Genomic DNA, 25,340 nt, shown 5'->3' with positions numbered 1-25,340 from the left:
AGCCAGAGTGGAGAACGCTTGTTGAATAATCATAGCAGACAATAGAGACCTCAGATTTGTATCTTAGGAGTAAGGCTAAACTAAGTGCAAAAAACACTACAAAGATATAGATCTATCTATCTATCCATTTATCTACACACTCTCTCTACATATAAGTGTACACACACATACATATATAAATATGTGTGTATATATTTATGTATATGTGTATGTGTATATATTCCATGACAGAGTAACAGAAAATATCCAAAGAGAAAATGACTAAAAATGACTAAAAGAAAAATGAACAAAGCCGTAGTGACCTGTGGGACAATTTAAAGTGGTCTAACATATGTGTAATTTAAACGACAAAAGGGAAATCAGCAAAAAATATGTGAAGAAATAATGAAGAAATTCAATGACTCAAAAGCAAGAAGAAAATGAACTATGAAGTAAACTACACCAAGGCATGCCATAATCAAATAGAGAAAATCTTTAAAGCAATGAGAAAAACAAAACATCATGTACGTATGAAAAATATAAAAATGACTTGAGACTTCTTGAAAAACAATGTTAGCCATGAGAAAATAGAACTTTAAAGCACTGAAAAGTTATTTTAGAATTTTATGCTCAGAGAAGAAGAACAAGAAGTCATATTTAGACAAATGAAAGCTGAAAAATATGTATCACCAGCAGATATGCATTACAAGGAATGTAAAAGAAGTTTTCCAGGGACAAGAAAAATACCAAATGGAAACTGATCTGAATAAACCATGAAGAACTTCGGAAATGATAATTACATGTGTAAATATAAATGACATCTTATATATATTTTTTTAAGATTTATTTATTTTAGAGGGGGAGGGGCAGAGGGAGAGAGAGAGAATCCTGAAGCAGTTTCCCTGCTGAGCAGGGAGCCTGACAAGGGGCTCAATCCCAGGACCCTGAGATTGTGACCTGAGCTGAAATCAAGAGTTGGCCACTTAACTGACTGAGCCACCCAGGTGCCCTTCTTGTTCACATTTTTAAATTTCTTTGAAAGATAAAAGACCAAGAAATAACAACATATTACAGAATTATTCCCTATGTAGAAATAAAATGAAATCAAAATCAATTATTCCCTATGTAGAAATTTAATGAAATCAAAATTATAACAAAGTATAAAGAATAGGAGGGGAACTAAAAGCAAATTCTCTTAAAGTTTTTACAGTGTATGTGGAGTATTATCAAATTTTTGAGTAGAATCTGATAAGATAAAGAAGGTTACTATAAACCGTAGAACGACCAATAAACTATAAAAGAAATTATATTTCAGTAATGCATTTAAAATGAAAGACAAAAAAATATTCAATCTAAAGGAAAGCAGGAAAAGAGAGACAAAGGAACAATAACAAAACCCACAATGGTATGAAGAGAAAACAAATATTATTTTGCATTTAAATTCAATTATATCAGATTTTACATTAAATAGAAACAGACCAAACAAATTGATTAAAAGATAGAAATTATTAGACTGGGCCAAAAGCATGACCAAGATATTTACCTGTCTACGAGAAATGTTTTTTTTTTTTTTTTTACAGAAATGTTCTTTAAATATAAAGGCATACATAGCTTAACAGTAAAAGGATAAACAAAGATTGCTACAAAAATGTTAATCATAAGGAAGGTGGAAGTGGGTATATTAATATCAGACAAAGCAACTTTCAGGACAAGAATTATCAAGGATTGAGACAGAAATTTCTTAATAAAAGGAACAATTCATTGAGAAGACATAATAATATAAATGCGTTGTTACCATTCTTGAACAATGACTTCATCACTTTTTGCTCAGTAATCATTAGAAATAATGTTAAAAATTTAAGTACAGAGAAAAATTGAATCACACTATCAACTAACTTGATATAATCAATATTCACTGAACACTGAATCTGATATTTTAAGGGCAAATGAGACATTTACCAAAAATAGATAAATAATCTGTTGGGCCATGAAAGCAGTCTCAATAAATATAAAAATATTGAACTCAAATTGAGTATGCTAACTACAACATAATTAAGTTAGCAATCTGATTTTTTTTTAGTTTCATGGAATACTGCCAAATAGTTTGAAAATTAACAGCACTACCTTAAGTAACCCAAAAATCAGAAAAGTCACAAAGCATTATTACAAAATATTTTGTGCAATGATAATGAAAAAAAACATGTAAACCACTGTGAGATGTAAATAAAGCAGTACTTAGAGGGAAATTTATAGCTTTAAACATTTATATTAAAAAGTAAGGAAGGTCTAAAATTATCTAAGCTTCAATCATAAAATCTTGCAAAAGAGAAAATTAAGGAAATATAGAGTAAATCAATAAAAGGAAAAAGATAAATTTAATGAAATCAAAAGTGACTTCTTAGAAAAATCATTTATGCTGATAAACCTCTAGCTTGATTAACAAAGAAAAAAAGACCTGTATCAGGAATAAAAGATGGCATATCACTACAAATTCCACAGACATTGAAAGGATGATAAGGAAACATTTCAAAAAATTTTATGTCAGTTTTGGCAAAACGAATAAATTCCTTGAAAGATGCAAATTACCAAAAGTGAAACAAGAACTTATAGAAAATACAAATAGTCATGTGTCTATTAAAAAATCGAAAGTACAATTAAAATCTTTCCACGTGGAAATTTCAGGCCCAAATAGCTTCTTTGTTGTAATCTACAACATTTAAAGAAAATACAATTGCAATTCTACACACAAATTATTTCAAGAAAATAGAAGAGGAACACTTCTTAAATCATTTTATGAAGTCAGAACCAGACAAGTATGAAACTGATACAAAGCAGACAAGAGCATTACAAAAAGAAATAAAGAAACCTAAAAACTCGTCAGTATGCCTTATGAACAGAAACGCAAAAATTTTTAACAAAATATCAGAGTCTACAATGTGTATTTTAAAAAGATATCATGAGCAAATGGCATTTATTCTAGGAATTCAAGGATGCTTTAACAACTGAAAACAAGTGTTCCCCATCTTAACAGAATAAAGGGGGAAATATAATTATTTCAACACATGTACTTATCCAGACCGAACACCATTTAAATAAATAAACAAACCAAGAATAAAAGGACACTCTCTCAATCTAACAGTGGGCATCTATGAAAAACCCACAGTTAATGCCATATTTTATAGAGTAAGACTGAATGTTTTCCCCTTTAACTCTGAGAATATGACAATAGGTCAGCCTGGCCAAAGAGTATAAACTTCCAGTTACAAGATGAATAAGTTCTGGGGACTGATTGTACAACACAGTGATTAGTTAATAATACTGTATTATATACTTGAAAGTTGTGTGTAGACCATATATGTTCTCACCACAAAAAGAAATGCTAAATATATGACATAATGGAGAAGACACTAGGGTGGTAATCATTTTGCAATATATATCAAATTAATAGGTTGTACATCTTAAACTTACACAATATTACATGTAAGTTATATATGCAAATGATATACTGTTCCAACGTTTTATGTCAATAAAGCTGGGAGGAAAAAGTAGGTCTGCTCTTAAAACTTCTAATAAATATTCTACTGGACATTCTAGCAAATACAATTATGCAAGAAGAGAAAAAAATAAAGCATATGGAATGGAAAAGTTACACTGTCACTATTCTCAGGAAACAGGATTGTGTACAGAAAGAAAACTACATTTGTATTTAAAAACAAGTACCTGAACCAAGTGAATTTATTGAGGTCTCAGGATACATGGTTAAAATGCAAGAATCAATTATAACCCTACATAATGGAAAATAAAACTTTTAAAGAGATAATTTCTAATAGCATCAAACCCAGGCAATACTTACAGATCATTTTTTAAATGTCCTAGGTCTATACACTGAAAGCTATAACACATTGCTGAGAGAGATTTTAAAAGACCTAAATAAATGGAAAGACATACCAATTTAATGGATCAGTATTGCTAAAACTCAATAGTGTTAAGAGGTCAATTTTTCCAGATAAAAGGCCAATAGTTTTACATGCATTAACAAGCTGACTACATAATTTATATGGAAATTAAAAGGACTGAGAATAATAAAAATATTTTTAAAAATAACAAAGTTGGAAGATTTATACCACCTGCTTTCAAGATTTATCAAGAAAATGTGTTACTGGCATAAGGATTTTTATATTGATCACTGCAACAAAATAGAGTCCAGAAATACATTCATGCAACAGAAGTTCCAAGGTAACTCAACGGGAAAAGTACAGACTGTCAACAAATGATTTTGAAAGAAGCCATTCCAAGAATTAATTCAAAGTAAATCACAGACCTTAAATTGCAAGGTAAAGCTATAAAACTTCTGGAAGAACATATGGGGTGATGTAGGTAAACAATTTTTAGGACTTAGAAAATTATAAGAAAAAAATTATAAAAAGGAATTCATAAACATTAAAAATCTCTGCTGCTCAAAAGATATCATTTATATATTGATATTTTATATATAAACATGTAATATTGGTATTACATATGTATTCTCATTTATGTTTAAGGACTTGTATCTAGAATATTTAAAGAAAACCTAAAACTCAAAAATAAGCAAAGAAACAATCGACCTTGAAAACAAAAGATTTTAACAGATGTTCACATGAAAATATCTGAATGGGCAATAAGAGCCCAACATCATTAGCCATTAGGGAAATGCAAATTAAAATCACTAAAATCATGATGTTTAAAAGATTAATGATATCAAATGTTGCCAAGAATGTAGAACAACTACTTTCATACATTGCTGTTGGGAATGTAAAGTGGCACATCATTTTAGCAAACATTTTGATGATGTCTTAGAAAGTTAGCCATACAGCCAACGTATGATGTTGCCATTCCAGTTCATTTACACCAATCAATGAAAGCATATGTTCACACTGGGACTCGCATATGAAGGTCTACAGCAACTTTATTTATAATAACCCCAAAATGGAAACATAATTATTGATCAGTAGGTAAATAATTAAATAAATTGTAATATATCTATTCTGGAATAGAGCTTAGTAATAAAAAGGAATAAATACTGATATAGGTAACGTTAATGAAGTTCAAAACATTATGCTGAGCAAAAGACAACAGATAGTAAAAGCACATGCTACTCGATTCCATATATATGAATTTTTTAATTTTTATATAAATTCCAGTTAATAGTGTAATATTAGTTTCAGGTATACAATATAGTGATTCAGTACCTCCATATAACACCTGGTGCTCATTACAAGTGCACTCCTTAATCCCCATCACCTATTTAACCAATCTCCCCACCTCCTCTCTGGAAACTATCAGCTTGTTCTCTGTAGTTAAGAGTCCATTTCTTCCTTTGCATCTCCTTTTTCCCCTTTGCTTGTTTGTTGTGCTTCTTAAATTCCACATATGAGTGAAATTATATGGTATTTGTCTTTCTCTTATTTCAGTTTAGCCTAATATGCTCTACCTCTATCCATGTCATTGCAAATGCCAATATTTCATTCTTTTTTATGGTTGAGTAATATTCCATTATACATATATGCCACTTCTTTATCAATTCATCAGTTGAGGGACACTTGGGCTGTTTCCATAATTTGGCTATTGTAAATAATGCAGCTATAAACAATGGGATGCATGTGTCCCTCTGAATTAATATTTTTGTATTCTTTGGATAAATACCTAGTGGTGTAATTGCTCGATCATTTTTAACTTTTTGAGGATCCTCCATACTGTTTTCCAGAGTGGATGCACCAATTTGCATTCCCACCAACAGTGCAGGAGGGTCCCCCCTTTCTCAACATCCTTACAGCACCTGTTGTGTTCATTTTAGCCATTCTGAAAGATGTGAGGTAATATCTCACTGCAGTTTTGATTTGCATTTCCCTGATGATCAGTGAAATTGAAGAGAGAAAACTAATCTATATTAACAGAAAGCAAATCAGCTGTTGCAAAGGGCCTACAGAGGATTGAAATTTACTGCAAATGTGCAGGAGGGAACTTTTGGTGTGGCAGAAATGTTCTACTCTTGATTGTGGTAGTGATTCTATCAGTACATATATTTATCAAAACTCATCAGACTACACATTTTATTTACTTATTTTTAAAAATTTTATTTGAGAGAGAGTGAGTACAAGCAGGGGGGGGAAGGGCAGAGGGACAAGCAGACTCCCCACTGAGCAGGGAGCCTGACATGAAGCTTGATCCTAGGACCCTCAGATCATGATGCGAGCCAAAGGCAGACACTTAACAAACTGAGCCACCCAGGTGCCCCCCATACTACACATTTTAAATGGTGCATTTATTATATACATGTAAAATCTATCTGTATAACGTTGAATTTGTTTAAGCCCCTTACTAACCTTAGGGTTGGGAGGCTATCAGCCCAACACAGCACTCTCTTTCTGAGAAAGGACTTACTACTCTAATGTATTCTTCTCTAACCAATATTTCTCTAGTTTTGTCTTCTGGTCGTAGGCTAGATGGCATGGTGAGTGAAGTTCTCAGAAAGGTTTGTCCCTTGATCAACCCTGGAAGGAATATATGACAACAATTTTGTGCTCTCTATAAAATATGGATAGACTTATCTGTCATTGGTTTGGGACTTCACCCTAAGTTAAAAGCACTACCCCCACCAACCAAAAAGGCAATATTCAACACCTTCTTACATGTCTTAGGAAATAGGTTTTTAAAAACTTACTTCTGTTTTGTTTGGGAACATGTTACACTGATGATCACGAAGAGGAATCTTAATAATTACGAGGCATATCTGACATCCCTACTGTTTGTAGTAGTAGTTGTTGTTGTTCAGTAGTAGCTGTTTGTTCAGTAGCTTGTCCAAGATGGTCAGATCAAGCTGATCCATGCAAGTGAAGTAAATCTGGCTAGCTAGAGGAGTTTACAGAATCTTCAAGCTTTCTACAACTAATCACCTACCCTTGGGCAGCACTGTGTGATGAATCCTCCTAATAAGGAGAAAGAAGGACTGTCACTGGTAAATGGGGAGCCACCTAGAGAGCCATAATCTAGACAGTTTAAAGGCTAGATAATGCCAAAGTCTAGCATGGCTGGCTAGAATGTAAGTTTATAGAGTACAGGTCTTCTCAAACATTTTTACAGAAGAATTTAAACTGACCTCGAAGAAAGAAACCTATATAAGCATTTAGGACTCTTGATTTATTTTAAAATTGAATGTGACTATAAAACTATTTAAACTACTATTAAAGAGTAAAAATGACACTCCAGGAAGATGTGCCATGTTGATAATGTGGTTTTGTATACTTCCTGGCAGAGGACCAAATTTGTCATGAGCATGCATACCCATACTTGTGTGTTTTCCAACATCTAGATATAACAACATAATGAGATGAAATAGTTGGAGCACCTGGGTGGCTCAATCAGTTAAGAATCTGCCTTCAGCTTGGGTCAGGATCCTGGCGTCCTGGAATCAAGCGCCACGTCGCACTCCCGGCTCCACAGGGAGTCTGCTTCTCCCTTTGCCTCTGCCTGCCACTCCTCCTGCTTCTGCTCTCTGTCAAATAAATAAATAAAGATCTTTAAAAAATAAAAATACAAACTTTTTAAAAGAGATGAAATAGAAATGACTAAGCCTATAGGTAATGAAAACCTATGAAAGTTTTGATGAAAGTAAACTTTAGAAACATTTAGCTAGTAGTAGTAAGGTGGATTAGAAGGGAAAAACTGGGAAGCTGGAGTGGTGGGGGGTGGGAGGCATGGGGTGGCTGGGTGATAGACATTGGGGAGGGTATGTGCTATGGTGAGCGCCGTGAATTGTGTAAGACTGATGAATCACAGACCTGTACCCCTGAAACAAATAATACATTATATGTTAATAAAAAAATAATTAATTTCACAGAAAAAAACCAGGGAAGATATCAACTGGGGAAGCTACTACAATACTTTACAAAAAGGGACAGTCCCTCAACTAGTATTACCCTTGATAATTTGGAAAAGTGTCCCACCAAACTGGGTACCAAGCAAAGATGCACATATATTGTTAGCTATAGGCAAGGGCCGCACCCCAGACACTGTGGAAGTTTCCATTTTCCTTCCATCATGAAGAAGAATGTTCACACGAAGTCTAGAGAAGGACAAATGGAGACACACGGCATGGAAAGCTAAGAATCTGACACTATTTTCACCAGTATTTATATATATATATATATGTTTAGTCTTTAGTAATAACAAGAAACACGTTTTTTATTTTTATTTTTTTAAAGATTTTATTTATTCATTTGACAGAGAGAAAGAACAAGAGAGAACACAGCAGGGGAAGAGGCAGGCAGAGGGGGAGAAGCAGGCTCCCCGCCGAGCAGGGAGCCCGACTTGGGGCTCGATCCCAGGACCCTGGGATCATGGCCCGAGCTAAAGGCAGATGCTTAACTGACTGGGATGCCCAGGTGCCCCAGAAACAAATTTTTTATTTATACAAGTTGTATACCTCTATTTAAATCTGAAGCAAGGAATTAGATGCAGTGAATATAACATAGAATTTTAAATATACTGTCATCAAACTGCAATGTTCCAAAACCAGAAAACAGCAATTGTTCCAAACCATAATAAGAGTATTTAATTAATAAAAGTGTACTTGATCACATCATTATGTCCAGCTGGTCCAGTTTTGAAGACCATTTTCTCTCATTGTTTTGGGGAATAGAGTTCTCAATGAGGAAAGAAGTTAAAAGTGCTTCTGCCTATGTGGTTTTTCTTATTAATCCCTCTCTCTCTCTTTTTAAATAGTTTAATAGTTTAAACTTTGGTTTGTTTTGCTTTGCCTATTCTGTGGTTGCTTCTCTGCCCTGGGAGTTCACTCTACTTTCTGAAGGATACCAGATAGCCGAACTACAGCCTACAGAAAAGGAGGCATCATAAAAATTGCTTAAACTAGACTCTAATTCTAGTTTTCCAGGATCTAATCCATCGGCCTCAGATGTTGGCATGCCTCACAGTGACCCAGAGGGAATGTGAAAACACAGATTTCTGTGAATCTGTTTGAAATTAACCCAGACTCAGTAAGTCTGAAGTCGAACTCTCCAAGTTCCCAGGTGATAGTAATGTTGCTGGTTTGGGGACCATGATTTGCAAACCAATAATTAATCAACTCACTGAGGTCAGAATTCGACAGAGGAATTTGAGTTCAAATCCCCTATATTTCTCAGTGTTTTATTCTCTTTGGTTTGGTTTTTGGCCTGGCCTTGTCCTTCATAATTCTTTCTCTTATAAACCTGTAGGGGTTACAGGATGCCGAATGAGGAATTACATAAAAGTTCTAAGTATATCTCTATATCTTTCAGCCTTGGAGATGTGCCTGATGATGAACTGTGTGTCTTATGACTCCCCCCCACATGGTAATTGTGATTATTTTCATTAGCATTATTATGTAGCTTCTAAGAAGGACATCTGCAATTGGTTGTTTTATTGTTTGTCTTTTCCCACTAGCGTCAGGAACCTGGAATCAGTAATCCCCTTAAGCTAGGTGGACAAAGATTTCAGCCAAGATGGACAAGCCATGATACCCTGCCTTGTGTGGAGAAGCAGTCATCAAAATGTATTCCCTACTACTTAGCATACGATTTATACTGCAATGGCTGTCATGGTCAGATATTATCTAAATGAAAAACAGGAGTTGAAGGATATTAACATATTAAAAGGTGTCAAGAAAATGAGAAATGTGTCTAAGAAAAGTAATTTCAGTCCACAATGATACACAATATAAACCAAGAAAAAAACACCCATTTAGGAAAAGTATGTGGATTTGACTCATCAGATTCAGAAGGCAAATAAGCAGGTAAAAAATGCAAACTCTGGTAGGATTAAAAATATAGAGATTTTTAAGAAAAACATAGAGGAGTTAAGGAAAAATTCCTGTGCAGACAAGTTTACTAGAAATACATGATACCTGCTATACTTTAAATATAATATGGTTTTATTCTCAGATAAATAAAATATATTATAGATTATATATATATTTTTAATTACTAAGGGGATAAAAGCAGGTGGATAGAGTCAGGCAGGCAATGAAAAGACAACATCTTTACCTCAATCAAAATACTTAGAGTCCTGGATGATAGAAATCTAAATAATATAAAACTTGATTAAGGAACACATTATTTATTAGCTGGGACAAGAAAAGGGTGATTTGTTTGAGGCTTCAGACTCAATTCTGTATCCCAGAATCTGTTTAAAATTAACCCAGGCCTGACATTTGTCCCCCTACATTTATACTAAGAATTAGTGGTTTGAATTATAATCTTGATGTACTGTAAGTTACTTCTAAAAGAATTTATATTCTACTACATTCAGATTATTATTAAACTTAGAAAATCTTTTAAAAAGATTTCCAGTAACCAGAACTGCACAAAAGAAGACTCTGTTTAACCCATAGTTAACCCACCAGGAAGCACATAGAAAGTCATCTAGAGAGAATTTGCTGAAGTCTGACTTCCTGGAGGCTTATGCAGTACCTGCTTACTTACATTTTAATTGAAGCCTCGATTTTTACATCTCTCAAATGGAGCTAATACATCTGTTGTGAGATTTAAATGAGATTTTTGCAAAATTCTTATGCTGTAGGCACATAGTAAGAGGTCAATAAATATTAGCTGTTTTATTATTGCTAGTCGTTGTCATAATATTGGAGTTGTAGTTAATGTTTGTTAGTTTTCTATAGTGCTATGTACTAGCAGTACTACTGCTATAATAAATTGCCACAAACTTGGTAGCTTACGCAACACCAATGTATTATCTTATGGTTCAATCTTGCCAAGTAGAAAAACATGTGAGTAGGTCAAAAGTCTAACATGGGTTTTGCAGGGCTAAAATCAAGGTGTTGACAGAGGTATGTTCCTTTTTTGGAGGTTCTGGGCTAAATCTGTTTTCTTGTACCTTCTAGCACCTAGAAACATTCCCTTGCTCCTATATATCTTCAAAGACAACCACATGTATCTCCTTACTATTTTTCCTTAGTCACATCTCTCTCTGCCTCTTCTGCTTCCCTCTTCCATTTATAAAGACTCTTGTGATTTCACTGGGCCCACGATGAAAATCCAGGACAATCTCCTCATCTCAAGGTACCTTAACTCAATCACACTGGCAAAGTCCCTTTTGCCTAAAGAGTAGCATATTCACAAGTGCAGGGGATTAGGGTATGCACATCACTGGGACCATTACTCTGCCCGCCACAATAAGATACTCAGTACATACCATTCATCTAGCATTCTCATTGAGATATGTTTCAAAACAGAGAAGCAATACAGTTATCTAGGCCACTTTTTTTTTTAAGATTTTATTTATTTGTCAGAGAGAGAGAGAACACAAGCACGGGGAGCAGCAGGCATAGGGAGAAGCAGGCTCCTCGCTAAGCAAGGAGCCAGATGAAGTTCTCAATCCCAGGACCCTGGGATCATGACCTGAACTGAAGGCAGATCCTTAACCGACTGAGCCACCCAGGCATCCCATCCAGGCCACTTATATTTTAAATACAATCACAGAAGATCATTCTCACTCCCTCCCCCCACTTTTTAAAAATCTGCTTTAGGGCATTAGTTACTTTCAGCAAACATCTACACAGCCCAAACTTAATTATAGTCTCTCTACTTATATTTTTAATATGTGGATTTGTATTTTTTAAGCAATGTAGTCTGTCAAAAATGGAAATTAAACCATAAATACCAAGACGGATATTACAAGAAATGGCTAAATATCATTCACTTGCTTATAGACCTCAATAAAGATATTCTGATTTTAGAAATATTAATTAATCCCATTAACTCCAGATTTATAGATAGAGAAAACAATTAACATTTCAAAAGCTGTGTATTTTGATGGCAGTTTCATTTGGTATATAGAGGAAGAAATGGATTCTTATGCTTCATGTTTTCCCTATTTATATATTTTTCTAAACATAGAAATTTATCTATGAGATATAGTAAAACCAACAAGTAGAATAACTTTTGTGAGTTCATCAAACATTACATAAAAACAAAAGAACTATTTGAAGATGGTCAGGTACTATTACATTAAAAAGTATAATTTGTCTGTAACCTGATTATACAAGTACATTCTTCTAATTAGAGTAGATTGATGGATAGAAGTGTTTAGAACAACTACTTGGGAAAAAATTGTATTCAATTAATGCAAATCACCACCACTTCTATAGTTCTCTGTACTACTGATTCTTCTTTATGTGCAAAGTTACTCATGAATAGCTCATATAAAAGAACAGCAGCATTCATAAATATGATAGGATATATATGGCAAAAAAATTCAGCAATTTATTCAGAAGAAAGCTATTTTATTACTAATTTCATAATAATTTTGGTACTGGACAAAAACAAAGCAGGAAAGCACACTCTTCTTCCTCTTGACAAATGCTTATTTTTATTTCTAAAATTCACAAAAAATAGATGAGTATTTGAAATTATCCATAATTAAATGGTAATCCCTAATCACTCACCATTAAGTAAAACATATGTTAATTAGGGAGTCTAAACTAATTGCAGGCTGTCAAACGCATACATGTAATAAAAATTTCTTCTTTTCGTAATAGTCTATAATTATATATTTCACAATAGACTAATGGATTTTCAGGAGCCATAACATGGTACAGTGCTCACTCTTATTAAATAACATGAAGAATAATTTAGCAAGAGCTGTTTTCTTTCTTTATGCTATCAAAAATGAATTAAAGCCAAGTAAAATTCAGGTTCAGGAAAACTTAAGTCAATTTATATTAATAATACAAAGGAAAAAGATCAGAGTCATTCCTTGTCAGGATGATTTTTTTTATTTTTTAGTAAGTTGAAACTCTGTACAAAGCACATCCTTATTGGAACCCATTCAGTGGGATTTGTTGATTGAACTAATAATCACTGTAAGTAGTAACTTCCCAAAAGACTATGAAAACTAATCCTTGGCTACTTCTTTATATCTTATTTTGCCCTTAAACAGAATTAACACAAGTGAGAAGGGGAATAATGTAGAAGAAGAAAAGTAACTTCAGCACATTTATATTGTACATCCTTCTGGCATGGGTTTCTTTAGCCTTACATCAGATTCTGAAACACTTTACACTACATGGGCCATGTCTATAGTAACTCAGCCCAATAGGCCATGGGATGCAAAATTGATTGTGACAAGATCAATCTACGGAGTCAGTATTCACAATTGGCATGGATGTCATTAGTTCTCTTGATGATACAGTGATCCCTATTACTTTATAAAACTCCAACAGCAATGAAAATAATTTGGGGTTTTTCAATATCCTTGTCATTTTTGTCCTATAACACCATAAGAATAGTAACAAGAGAAAAATCAGGCAGTACATGCATCATAAATTTTTATCTTTAGCAAAATAGAAGTCAGAGACCACCATTCATATATCAACACTTATGTAGCACTAAGTCTCAGAACCTGGGCAAGGCACTTTCCTTTACTACTTCATCCTTTCACATTCTCTCATGTAGGCTTAAAATCATCCTATCACATTTTCTCATGTAGGCTTAAAAGTGGAAAATCTAGGGTTACTTTGCAAATTAAACATACCAATATTTCTGTTTTCCTGGGAAAAGTTTCAAATAATTATGCCATTTTTAAAAAAGTATTTATTCTAATAGTTCCTTTCCATCCAGCTCTTTATTTCATGTAAGTAAAAATAGTCTGGGATTCACCTAAAATTCCCTTAAAATAATGTTTGTGTTAATATTTATACTTGTTTTACTGGTTTTAACTGCTAATTATTAAAATTATCTTTTCTTTAAGAATAAAAAAATTCAGACTTCAAATAAAATAATCAGTCCCTTTGGTTCTAATACATTGGTTCTCGTGATTGAGTCTGTGAAAATACATCTGTATTTGTTTAATGTAATACTAAAAATATTAGACATTTTTATGACATAAGAAGGGGAAAAGAGTTAAGAAAATAGAGAATAGAGTGATGTTTGCTTTTCATTTGATCTCAGCGTTGACTTCCTAAAAAGAAAGAGTTGTGAATAATAAAGGTATTTCATGAGACTGAGACCATGAATTGGGCTTCATGGGTCCTTGTGAAAGCTGAAATTCATGGTGGATATATGTTTATAGTTAATTAAGTAGTATTTATTTTAATACTGCCCTCCCCCCCCAACAAGCTGTTTAAGTTTTTCAGATATAGTAAAAATTATCACTTTTCACTCAACTTCTAAGATGAACCAGTCTTTTCTCCATATTATCTGGGAGCAAATGATTTGCCCTTGGTGTTCCTACCCCAACAGAACAGAGTGATTTCAAAACAGGAATAATGTTCTGAAAACACACATAATGAAAAGAGCTCACAATACCTTGCTGGACTGAGGAAGCATGTAGGATCCTTGTTGAGAGGTCTAAGAATTACAGTTAGGTCATTAGCAAGGACTCCAAACTGCCTGGAAGGATCAGCTGTCATCATGGCTCCCCCTGTAGGGCAATGGCATTCATTAGAACAAGTGATTGTGTTTCCACTCAGCCTTGACAGGCTGTCCTCAGATACCAACCCAAGACTCACTCTCTTGTTCATCATTATCAGCAAAAAGTATCTGATAGTTTTCTCTCCTTGAGCAGATATGTAAACTAACAGGAGAGTATGGCCTGTCAAAATGACAACGTACATTGATTCCTCTTATCTTGATGTCTTTGGGAGGACAGCTTATCTCAAATTTACAAAAGAAGGAACTCAGTATCAGTGTTTCTTCATCAATAAATGACAATGGCAGGCCCGGTTTATAACTAATTGCCTGTTTCCAGAGCAACACTGAAAATGTAATGCAAAGCATCCACTCACTATAAACTGATGGGAAACTACTTCTGCTTTTGAATAAATAAAGACACATTACTTAGAAGGGATAAAAGATAAAATTATTGCTATTACAACAGTATAAAAATAAACATAATTTTAAGTAATGATCATAAAAGTGACCATAAAACTAAGTACTAAAGTATAAGTTTGTAATGTGTATATTTATACAAGTCAATGTATAATATGTGATTTACAAATAATATAAAGATGTATGTTACACATAAAGGAAAATTTCACTAAGATGTGGAATTTATCACTAACCATCAGGCAAATGCAAATCAAAACTACAAAGAGATAACACCTTATGCTTGTTAGGGCTATAATCAAAAAGACAAGATATAAATGTTGGTGAAGATGTGGAGGAAACAGAATTCTGGTACACTGTTGGTGTTAATTTAAATTGGTACAGCCATAATGGAAAACAGTATGAAGATTCCATTAAAAAATTACATTTCACGATCCAGAAGTCCCACTTCTAGAGGATTTATCCAAACAATTGAAGCCAGAATGTCAAAGAGATAGCTTCACTCCTATGTTCCTTTCAGCATTATTTACAACAGCCAAGATATGGAAACACCTTAAGTGTCCATTAATGGATAACTGAAAAGAAAATATTATATATGCATACAATGCAACATTATTCAGCATTGAGAAAGGAGAAAATCCTGCATTAAAGAAAGTGGATGGATCTGAAGGGCATTATGCTATGTGAAATAAGCTAAGATAAAAAGACAAGTACTGTATAATTTCACTTATATGTGAATCTAAACATAGTCCAACTCATAGAAGGAGAGAGTAGAATGGCGGTTTCTTGGGGGAGGAGGAAATGGGGAGGTGATGGCCACAGTGTATAAAATTTCAATTATGTAAGCTAAATAATTTCTAAAGATTTACTATATAACATAGTGCCTAGAGTTAACAGTTATGTACTGTGCAGTTAAACGCTGCTAAAATGGTAAATCTTAAGTGTCAACATCACAAAGATAATAACAATAATATTAGAGTTTGGAGGAAACTGTGCAAGGAGGTGGATAGGTTATGGACTTGATTGTAGTGATAATTCCATGGTGGTGATAATTCCGAACTCATTGATATGTATACATTAAATAATGTTCATCTTTGCACATGTCAATCATTTTAATAATGTGGTTTATGTAATTATAATGAAAGCAATCCATATCCATTCCCTCTCATACTCTTAACTTTTTCTGTTTTTTTTGTTTGTTTGTTTTCTTTTGTTTTTAATGTACTGGGGCACCTGGGTGGCTCAGTTGGCTGATCATCGGCCTTTGGCTCAGGTCATGATCCCAGGGTCCTGGGATCGAACCCCACACTGGGCTCCCTGCTCATTGGGGAGTCTGCTTCTCCCTTTCCCTCTGCCTGCTGTTCCCCCTGCTTGTGCTCTATCTCCCTGTGTCAAATAAATAAAATCTTAAAAATAAATAAATAAATAATAAGTAAATTTTTAAATGTATAAAGGTTGGGATAGCATCATATTTTCTACCAAATATCAAAAACTTCCTTTATCATATAATATAGGTATTAATAAGTGTGAATGACTAATGAATGATAGAGGAAGACAAAACTCATCAACTCAATGCAACCACCACCTTCCTACCACTCCATCATATCTCCATTCTAGGCTGTTCCTCAAACTGTAGTGTGAACATGGGAATGGATATAGTAGTATGCCTAAAAGAAAACACACACACACACACACACGCACACCATTTATAATTAGTTCCATATCTCTAAAATGAACAACTATGGAGAATGGCCTGGTTGCAATCTTTTAGCACTTCTGGATCCAGTCCTTCAGCTTAGGACCTAGATATAAATAGCTAGTGAGGAATCATCTACAATTACTGAGCTATTAAATCTGGGGCTTTATATCCATTCTGATCTTCAAGTTTAGTTCCAGGTTGAAATCAATCTGAATGTTTGACTCACAGCAATTACCAATTATGTAACCATGTGCAAACTATGTAATTTCTCTGTACCTGTTTTTTTTTTTTTTTTTATCTGTAAAGTGGGGATAATAGTATTTGTCCCTCAGGTGTTATTGGGAGGATAAAAGGAGATATTCAACAGAAAGTTGAATGCCTAGCATATAGTAAATTTTCAATAAATTTATGGTAAATATAATTATAATGGTTAAAAACTATGGTTCAGGCCAATTCTCCAAAAAAGACAATACACATCAGTTAAATGTAATTCAAAAAGATGCCCCTACCACTTTAAGTTTGTACAACTGTTCAAAAATGATCACCTTGACTTCTTGAAGTCACTTGAAGTCAAAGAAATTCTGAGATACTGGCTGTACTTTATGAATACAAATCAACACCTCTGTTTGGATAACTTGTCCTTGAAATGTGTAGTCACAAAAAATATATAAATTTCAAAAACATGGGGCTTTGTTATGATAATTCTCTTTTACAGAGCAAGCGTTAGGATAGAAGGAATACATAGCTTATTTTGAAAGAGTGATGCATGTTTTGAATTTTTAATGCTTTGTCTCTATTCTTAACATAGACAACTGATAGGTGTTTCTAAATCTATTTGCCAGCTGGCTATGTAAAAAGAAATAGCATATAACTCTGAGAATACTGAACTTACAAACTAGATAGATCTTATCCCAAATAGCCAAAGCAATCCTGAGTAAGAAGAACAAAGCTGGAGGCATCACACTCCCTGATTTCAAACTATATTACATTGCTATAGTAATCAAAATCATATGGCACTGGCATAAAACCAGACATAGAATAGAATATAGAGTCCAGAAATAAATTCATGTATGGGCAGTTAATTTATGACAAAAGAGCCAAGAATGTGCAATGGGGAAAGGAAATGGTACTGGGAAAATTAGCCAAATGCAAAAGAATAAAACTAGACCACTGCCTTATATTATACCCAAAAATTAACTCAAGTGGATTAAAGACATGAATGTAAGGCTTGAAACCATAAAACTCCTAGAAAAGAACAGGGATGTTAATCTCCTTGACGTTGGTCATGGCACTTATGTCTTGGAAGCGAAGGCAACAAAAGAAGAATATTACAAACCTTCCGCACAGCAAAGGGACCCATCCACAAAATAAAAAGGCAACCTAGTGAATGCGAGAACACACTTGCAAATAATGTATCTGATAAGGAGTTAATATCTAAAATATATTAAAAACTCTTACAACTTGGGGCTCCTCAGTGGCTCAGTAAGTTACGCATCTGCCTTCAGCTCAGGGTCCTGGGATCAAGCCCTGCGTCGGGCTCACTGCTCAGTGGGAAGTCTGCTTCTCCCTCTGCCCACCCCTCCACCGCTTGTGCACTCTTTCTCTTTATCAAATAAATAAATCTTAAAAAAATAAACCTCATACAACTCAATAGCAAAAAAAAAAAAGTCTTATCTAAACAATGAGCAGAGGGGCGCCTGGGTGGCTCAGTCATTAAGTGTCTGCCTTCGGCTCAGGTCATGATCCCAGGGTCCTGGGATCGAGCCCCGTGTCAGGCTCCCTGCTCCGTGGGAAGCCTGCTTCTCCCTCTCCCACTCCCCCTTCTTGTGTTCCTGCTCTTGCTCTCTCTCTCTCTCTCTGTCAAATAAATAAAAAATCTTAAAAAAAAAATCAGCAGAGAATCTGAATAGACATTTTTCCAAAGAAGACATACAGATGGCCAACAGGTACATGAAAATGTGTTCAACATCATTACTCGTCAGATAAAAGCAAATCAAAACCACAATGAGCTATCACCTCACAACTGTTAGAATGGCTATTCTCAAAGAAGAAAAAAAAAATCTAAGAAGTGTTGATGAGGATGTGGAGAAAAGGAAAGCCTTGTGCACTATTGGTGGGAATGTAAATTGGTACAGCCACTACGGAAAATATGAGGGTTCTAAAAACATTAAAAAAATGTAACTACCAGAGCACCTGCTTGGCTCAGTCGTTAAGCATCTGCATTTGGCTCAGGTCATATCTCAGGGTCCTGGAATCGAACCCCACATCAGGCTCTCCCTCTCCCACTCCCCCTGTTTGTGTTCTCTCTCTTACTGTGTCTCTCTCTGTCAAATAAATAAATAAATAAATTCTTTAAAAAAAATGTAACTACCATATGATCCAGCAATTCCACTTCTGGGTATTTATCTGAAGAAAATGAAAACCCTAACAAAAAGGTGTATACAACCCCACGTTCACTGCAGAATTATTTGTAATAGCTGAGATAAGGAAACAACCTAAGTGTCCATTGATGGATGAATGAACAAAGAAACTGTGATATAGGTGGAATTCCTATTCAAGATAGTAACATACGTTGACTCTGAACTCACCTCCTCCACAGAAAACACCTAATTTTACCTATTAGTAGAGTAATTCCTCCTGAAGAAGAACTGAGGGCTGATTGAACAGCTACTCAACAACCAAAGATAGAATGTCAAGAGAACAGCAAGAGAGATGGAAGCATACCACTGTTTAAAAGAGTAATTCGCATACACAGCCATAGCTCCAGCCAGCCAGCATAGTCTCTACATAGAGGACACCATATACAAAACCACTACTTCAAGTTTAGTAGAAGTAGCCATTTTGCCTAATCCACAGAAACAAACCCAGAAAGTCAAGCAAAACGGTGAGACAGGAATATGCTCCAAAAAAGAGAATAAGAAAAAAACTTGGATAAAAACTAAATGAAACAGAGATAAGCAATATGCCTGATAAAGAATTTAAAGTAGTAATCATAAAGATCCTCATGGGGCTGGAGAGAGAGTGAAAGAACTCAGTGAGACCTTCAATGAAAAGATCGAAAAGAATGAATCAGAATTGAAGAGTACAATAACTGAAATAAAAAACACACTAGAGGAAGTCAAGAGTAGATTAATGGATGCAGAAAAATGGATCAGGAATCTGGAAGACAGGGTAATGGAAAGCACACAAGCTGAAGAACAAAAAGAGAAAAGAGGTTTTTTTTTTTTACATGAGGATAGATTAAGAGATCTTGTGGACAACATCAAGCAAGCAAACATTTGCATTATAGGGGATCCCAGAAGAAGAAAGAGAGTAAGGTAGAGAAAACTTATTTGAAGAAATAACTGAAACTTCCCAAACCTAGGGAAGGAAATAGATATCGAAGTCTAAAAACTATGAACTATGAACAATATAAACCAAAGAGGTTTACACCATGACACATAAAAACTAAAATGTCAAAGATTAAAGATAAAAGCAGCAGGAGAGAAGCAAAAGGTTGCCTACAGGGGACAACCTATAATACAATCAGCTGATTTTTCAGCAGAAACTTTGCAGGTCAGAAGAAAGTGGCATGATATATTCATCCAAGTGCTGTAAGGAAAAAACCCACAACTAAGAATGCTCTATAATTCATACTTGAAGGGGAGAGAAAGTCTCCCAGACAAACGGAAGATAAAGGAGTTTATTGCTGCTAAACCAGCTCTACAAGAAATGTTAGAGGGACTTTTTCAAGTAGAAAAGAAATGGTCATAATTAGACATAAGAAAAATATGAATAAAAATGTACAATATGACAGCATATGCATAAAATGTGGAAAAGGGAGCAAAAGGGAAGAGAAGGGGTAAAAGAAAAAGAAAGAAGATTTTTTTTCTTTTAAGAATGTGCTTGAATTTAAATGACCATCAAATTAATATGGACTACTATTTACTTATGATGTTATATATGAACCTCATGGCAACCACAAACCCAAAACCTAGGATACTCAAAAAAGAGAAAGAAAGCCAACAAAACACTATAAATACTCAGCTAGAGAGTATTTAGAGAAAGAGATCAAGAGAAGAAGGAACAAAGACAAACAACAAAAACAAATAGAAAACAAAATTTTAAAATGGCAATAAGTATACACCTATCAATAATTAAATGTAAAGGCCCTAAAGGCTCCAATCAAGACAAAGAGTGGCAGAATGGATTAAACAAAAAAAACAAAACCCATCTACATACAGCCTCATCTTGGAACTAAAGACACATACAGACTGCAAGTGAAGGAATAGAAAAACATTCACTATACAAAAGGAAGTGCAAAAAAAAAAAAAAAAAGCCAGGGTAGCAATACTTTAATCAGAAATATAGACGTTAAAACAAAGACTGTAACAAGAGATAAAAGACATTACATATTGATAAAGGGATCAATCCTACAAGAGGACATAACAATTATAAATATCTACGTACCCACACTGGAACAGCTAAATACATAAAGCAAACGTTAACAGATTAAAAAAAGAGAAATTGATACTAATACAATAATAGTAGGGGACTTTAACATTCCACTTACATCAATCCTCCAGACAGAAAATCAGTAAGGAAACAATGTCTTTGAATGACACATTGGTCCAGATAGACATAACAGATATATGCAGAATATTTCATCCAAAAACATAATACCTTTTATTTTATTTATTTTTTTTATTTTTTTTAAAGATTTTATTTATTTATTTGAGAGAGAGAATGAGATAGAGAGAGAGAGAGCACAAGAGGGAAGACGGTCAGAGGGAGACGCAGACTCCCCGCTGAGCAGGGAGCCTGATTCGGGACTTGATCCCGGGAGTCCAGGATCATGACCTGAGCCGAAGGCAGTCGCCCAACCAACTGGGCCACCCAGGCGCCCAATACCCTTTATTTTAAAATGCACATGGAACATTCTCCAAAATAGATCATATATTAAAACAAGCCTCAATAAATTTGAGAAGACTGAAATCATACCATGCATCTTTTCCAACCACAATGGAATGGAACTAGAAATAAATCACAAGAAAAAAACTGTAAAAAAAAAACAAAAAACAAGCCAGTGACATGTTGAGACTAAACAACATGATACTAAACAATTAAAGCAGAAATAAATGATGTAAAGACTAAAAAAAAAAAAAAAAAAATTGGGCGCCTGGGTGGCTCAGTTGGTTAAGCAACTGCCTTCGGCTCAGGTCATGATCCCAGGGTCCTGGGATGGAGTCCTGCATCGGGCTCCCGGCTCAGCGGGGAGCCTGCTTTTCCCTCTGATCCTCCCCCCTCTCATGCCGTTTCTCTCTCTCTCTCAAATAAATAAATAAAATCTTTAAAAAAAAAGACTAAAAAAAATTTAATGAAACCAAGAGCTTGTTCTTTGAAAAGATAAACAAAATTAACAAACCTTTAGCCACACTCATGAAGAAATAAAGAGAAAGCACTCAAATAAATAAAATCAGATATGAGAAAGGAGAAGTAACAACTGACACCACAGAAATACAAGAGATTAAAAGAGAACACTATGAAAAATTATATATGGACAAACCAGACAACCTAGAAGAAATGGATAAATTCCTAGAAATAAAGAATCTTCCAAACTGAACCAGGAACAAATAGAAAATCTGAATAAGTTATGAGTAACAAAACTGAATTGGTAATCAAAAACTACCAAAAAGTAAAAATCCAGGACCAAATGGATTTGCAGGTGAATTCTACCAAACATTTAAATAAGAGGTAGTATTTTTCTTCTCAAATTACTCCAAAAAATGGAAGAGGAGGGAAAGTTTACAAATACCTTCTATGAGGCCAACATTACCCTGATACCAAAATCAGAAAATTAGAACACAAAAAGAAAACTACAGGCAAATATCCCTGATGATCATAGATGCAAAAATCCTCAACAAAATATTATCAAACTGCATACAAAAATACATTAAGAAGATCACTCACCACAATCAGGTGGGTTTTATTCCCAGGATACAAGAATGGCTCAGTATTTGCAAATGAATCAATGTCATACACTGCATCAACAAAATGAAAGATAAAAATCATCACCATTTTAACAGATGCAGAAAAAACATTTGACGAGATTCAACATCCATTCATTATAAGAACTCTCAACAAAATAGGGTTAGATGTTTAGAACTAATGATGTATTGTATGGTGACTAACATAACATAATAAAATAAAATTTTAGAAAATGGGGTTAGAGGGAACATAGCTCAATATAATAAAGGCAATATATGAAAAACCCACAGTTAACATCATCCTCAATGGTGAAAAACTGAGAGCTTTTCCTCTGAGGTGAGGAACAAGACAAGGATAGGATATCCACAATAGACACAAATATCCAACCCAATACTGGAAGTCCTAGCCACAACAATCAGACAATAGAAAGAAATAAGAGGTATCTATATTGGTAAAGAGGTTAAATTGTCACTATTTGTGGACAACATGATCATATACATAGAAAATCCTAAAAGAAACTACTAGGATAAACAAATTCAGTAACGTGGCAGGGTACAAAATTAATACCCAGAAATCAGTAGTGTTTCTGTACACTAACAATGAAATCACAGAAAGAGAAATTAAAGAAACCATACCATTCACAACTGCACCAAAAATAATACCTAGAGATAAACTTAACCAAAGAGGTGAATAATCTGTACTCTGAAAACTATAAAACACTGACAAAAATGACACAAATGGAAAGATATTCCATCCTCATGGGTTAGAAGAATATTGTCAAAATGTCCATATTATCCACAACAATCTACAGATTCATTGTAATCCCTATCAAAATACCAATAGCATTTCCCACAAAACTAGAACAAATAATACCAAAATTTTTATGGAACCACAGGTGACCCCAAATAGCCATAGCAACTGGGAGAAAGAACAAGAAAGCAGGAAGTATCACAATTCCAGATTTCAAGATACACTACAAAGCTACAGTAATCAAAACAGTAGGGTACTGGCACAAAAACAGACACATTGATCAATGGAAGAGACAGAGACTCCAGAAATAAAACCACATTTATATGGTCAATTAATCTATGACAAAGGACACAAGAACATACAATGGGGAAAAGACAGTCTTTCCAATAAGTGGTGCTGGGAAAACTGGACAGCTACATGAAACTGGACTACTCTCTAACACCATACACAAAAATAAAATGGATTAAAGACTTCAGTGTGAGACCTGAAACCAAGAAAATCCTAGAAGAGAGTAGAGGCAGTAATTTCTCTGACATTAGCCATAGCAACATTTTTCTAGATATGTCCCCTAGAGGAAGGGAAAACAAAGCAAAAATAAACTATTGGGACTACATCAAAATAAAAAGCTTCTGCACAGCAAAGAAAAGAACAAAACTAAAAGACAATCTACTGAATGGGAGAAGATACTTTCCAATGATATACCCAATAATGGGTTAATATCCCAAATATATCTGATATAACTGAAATAACTCAACACTGAAAAAACAACCTGATTTAAAAATGGGCAGAGGATCTGAATAGACATTTTTCCAAAGATGACATACAGATGGCTAACAGATACATGAAACAGTGCTCAATATCACTCATCATCAGGGAAATGCGAATCAAAACTACAGTGAGATATCACCTTATACCTGTCAGAATGGCTAAACTCAAAAAGACAAGAAACATGTATGGCAAGGATTGGGAGGAAAAGGAACCCTTGTGTGCTGTTGGTAGGAATGTAAATTGGTACAGCCACTGTAGAAAACACTATGGAGTTTCCTCAAAAATTAAAAATAGAAATACTATATGATCCAATAATTCCACTATTAGGTATTTACCCAGGCAAAATGAAAACACAAACTCAAAAAGATATATGCATCTTTTGTTTATTGCAGCATTATTTACAATAGCCAAGACATGGAAGCAACCTAAATGCCCATTATAAGATGAAGGAATAAAGATGTGTACACACACACACACACACACACACACACACACACACACACACAGTGGAATATTACACACCCATAAAAAAGGATGAGACTGTGCCATTTGCGACAACATGGATGGACCTAGAGAATTATGCTAAGTGAAATAAGTCAGACCGAAAAAGACAAAAACCATATGATTCTACTCATAAATGGAATCTTTAAAAAATGAACAAGAAGCAGAATCAGAACTATACATACAGAAAACAAACTGCTGGTAGCCAGAGGGAAGGGGGTTGGGCAAAATAGGTGAAGGAGAGAGGGAGATACAGGCCTCCAATCATAAAATGAGTAAGTCATATAAGAAGCAAAGCGTAAGGAAATACAAATAATAATATTGTAATAGTGATGAAATGGGTCAGATGGTAGCTATACTTGTGAACTTAGCATAACGTATAAACTTGTCAAATCACTAAGTTGTACACCTGAAACTAATGCAACATTGTGTGTCAACTATACTCAAATTTTTTTAAAAAGTGGTAGATCTATATATATGCTTGCTACCTAGCCATGTATATATATGCACACAATGGATAATCACTCAGCCGCAAAAAAGAAGGAAATCTGGCCATTTGCAATGACATGGATGGATCTTGAGGGAATAATGTTAAATGAAATAAGTCAGAGAAAGGCATGTGCCATATGATTTCACTTTTATGAGCCTTCTAAGAAAAAAAATCCCTGAGCTCATAGATAAACAGAACAGATTGGTGGTTGCCAGGGGCAGAGGTTGGGAGGGGGGCAAAATGAATGAAGGAGGTCAAAAGTAACAAATTTACAGTTATAAAATAAATGTCATGTAACTATGTATGGATGGTGATGGAAGTTAACTAGATT

Source organism: Zalophus californianus, chromosome 12 (genome assembly GCF_009762305.2).
Source record: "Zalophus californianus isolate mZalCal1 chromosome 12, mZalCal1.pri.v2, whole genome shotgun sequence".
In the NCBI taxonomy this organism is placed as follows: domain Eukaryota; kingdom Metazoa; phylum Chordata; class Mammalia; order Carnivora; family Otariidae; genus Zalophus; species Zalophus californianus.
Note: the sequence above shows the minus strand (reverse complement) of the source record.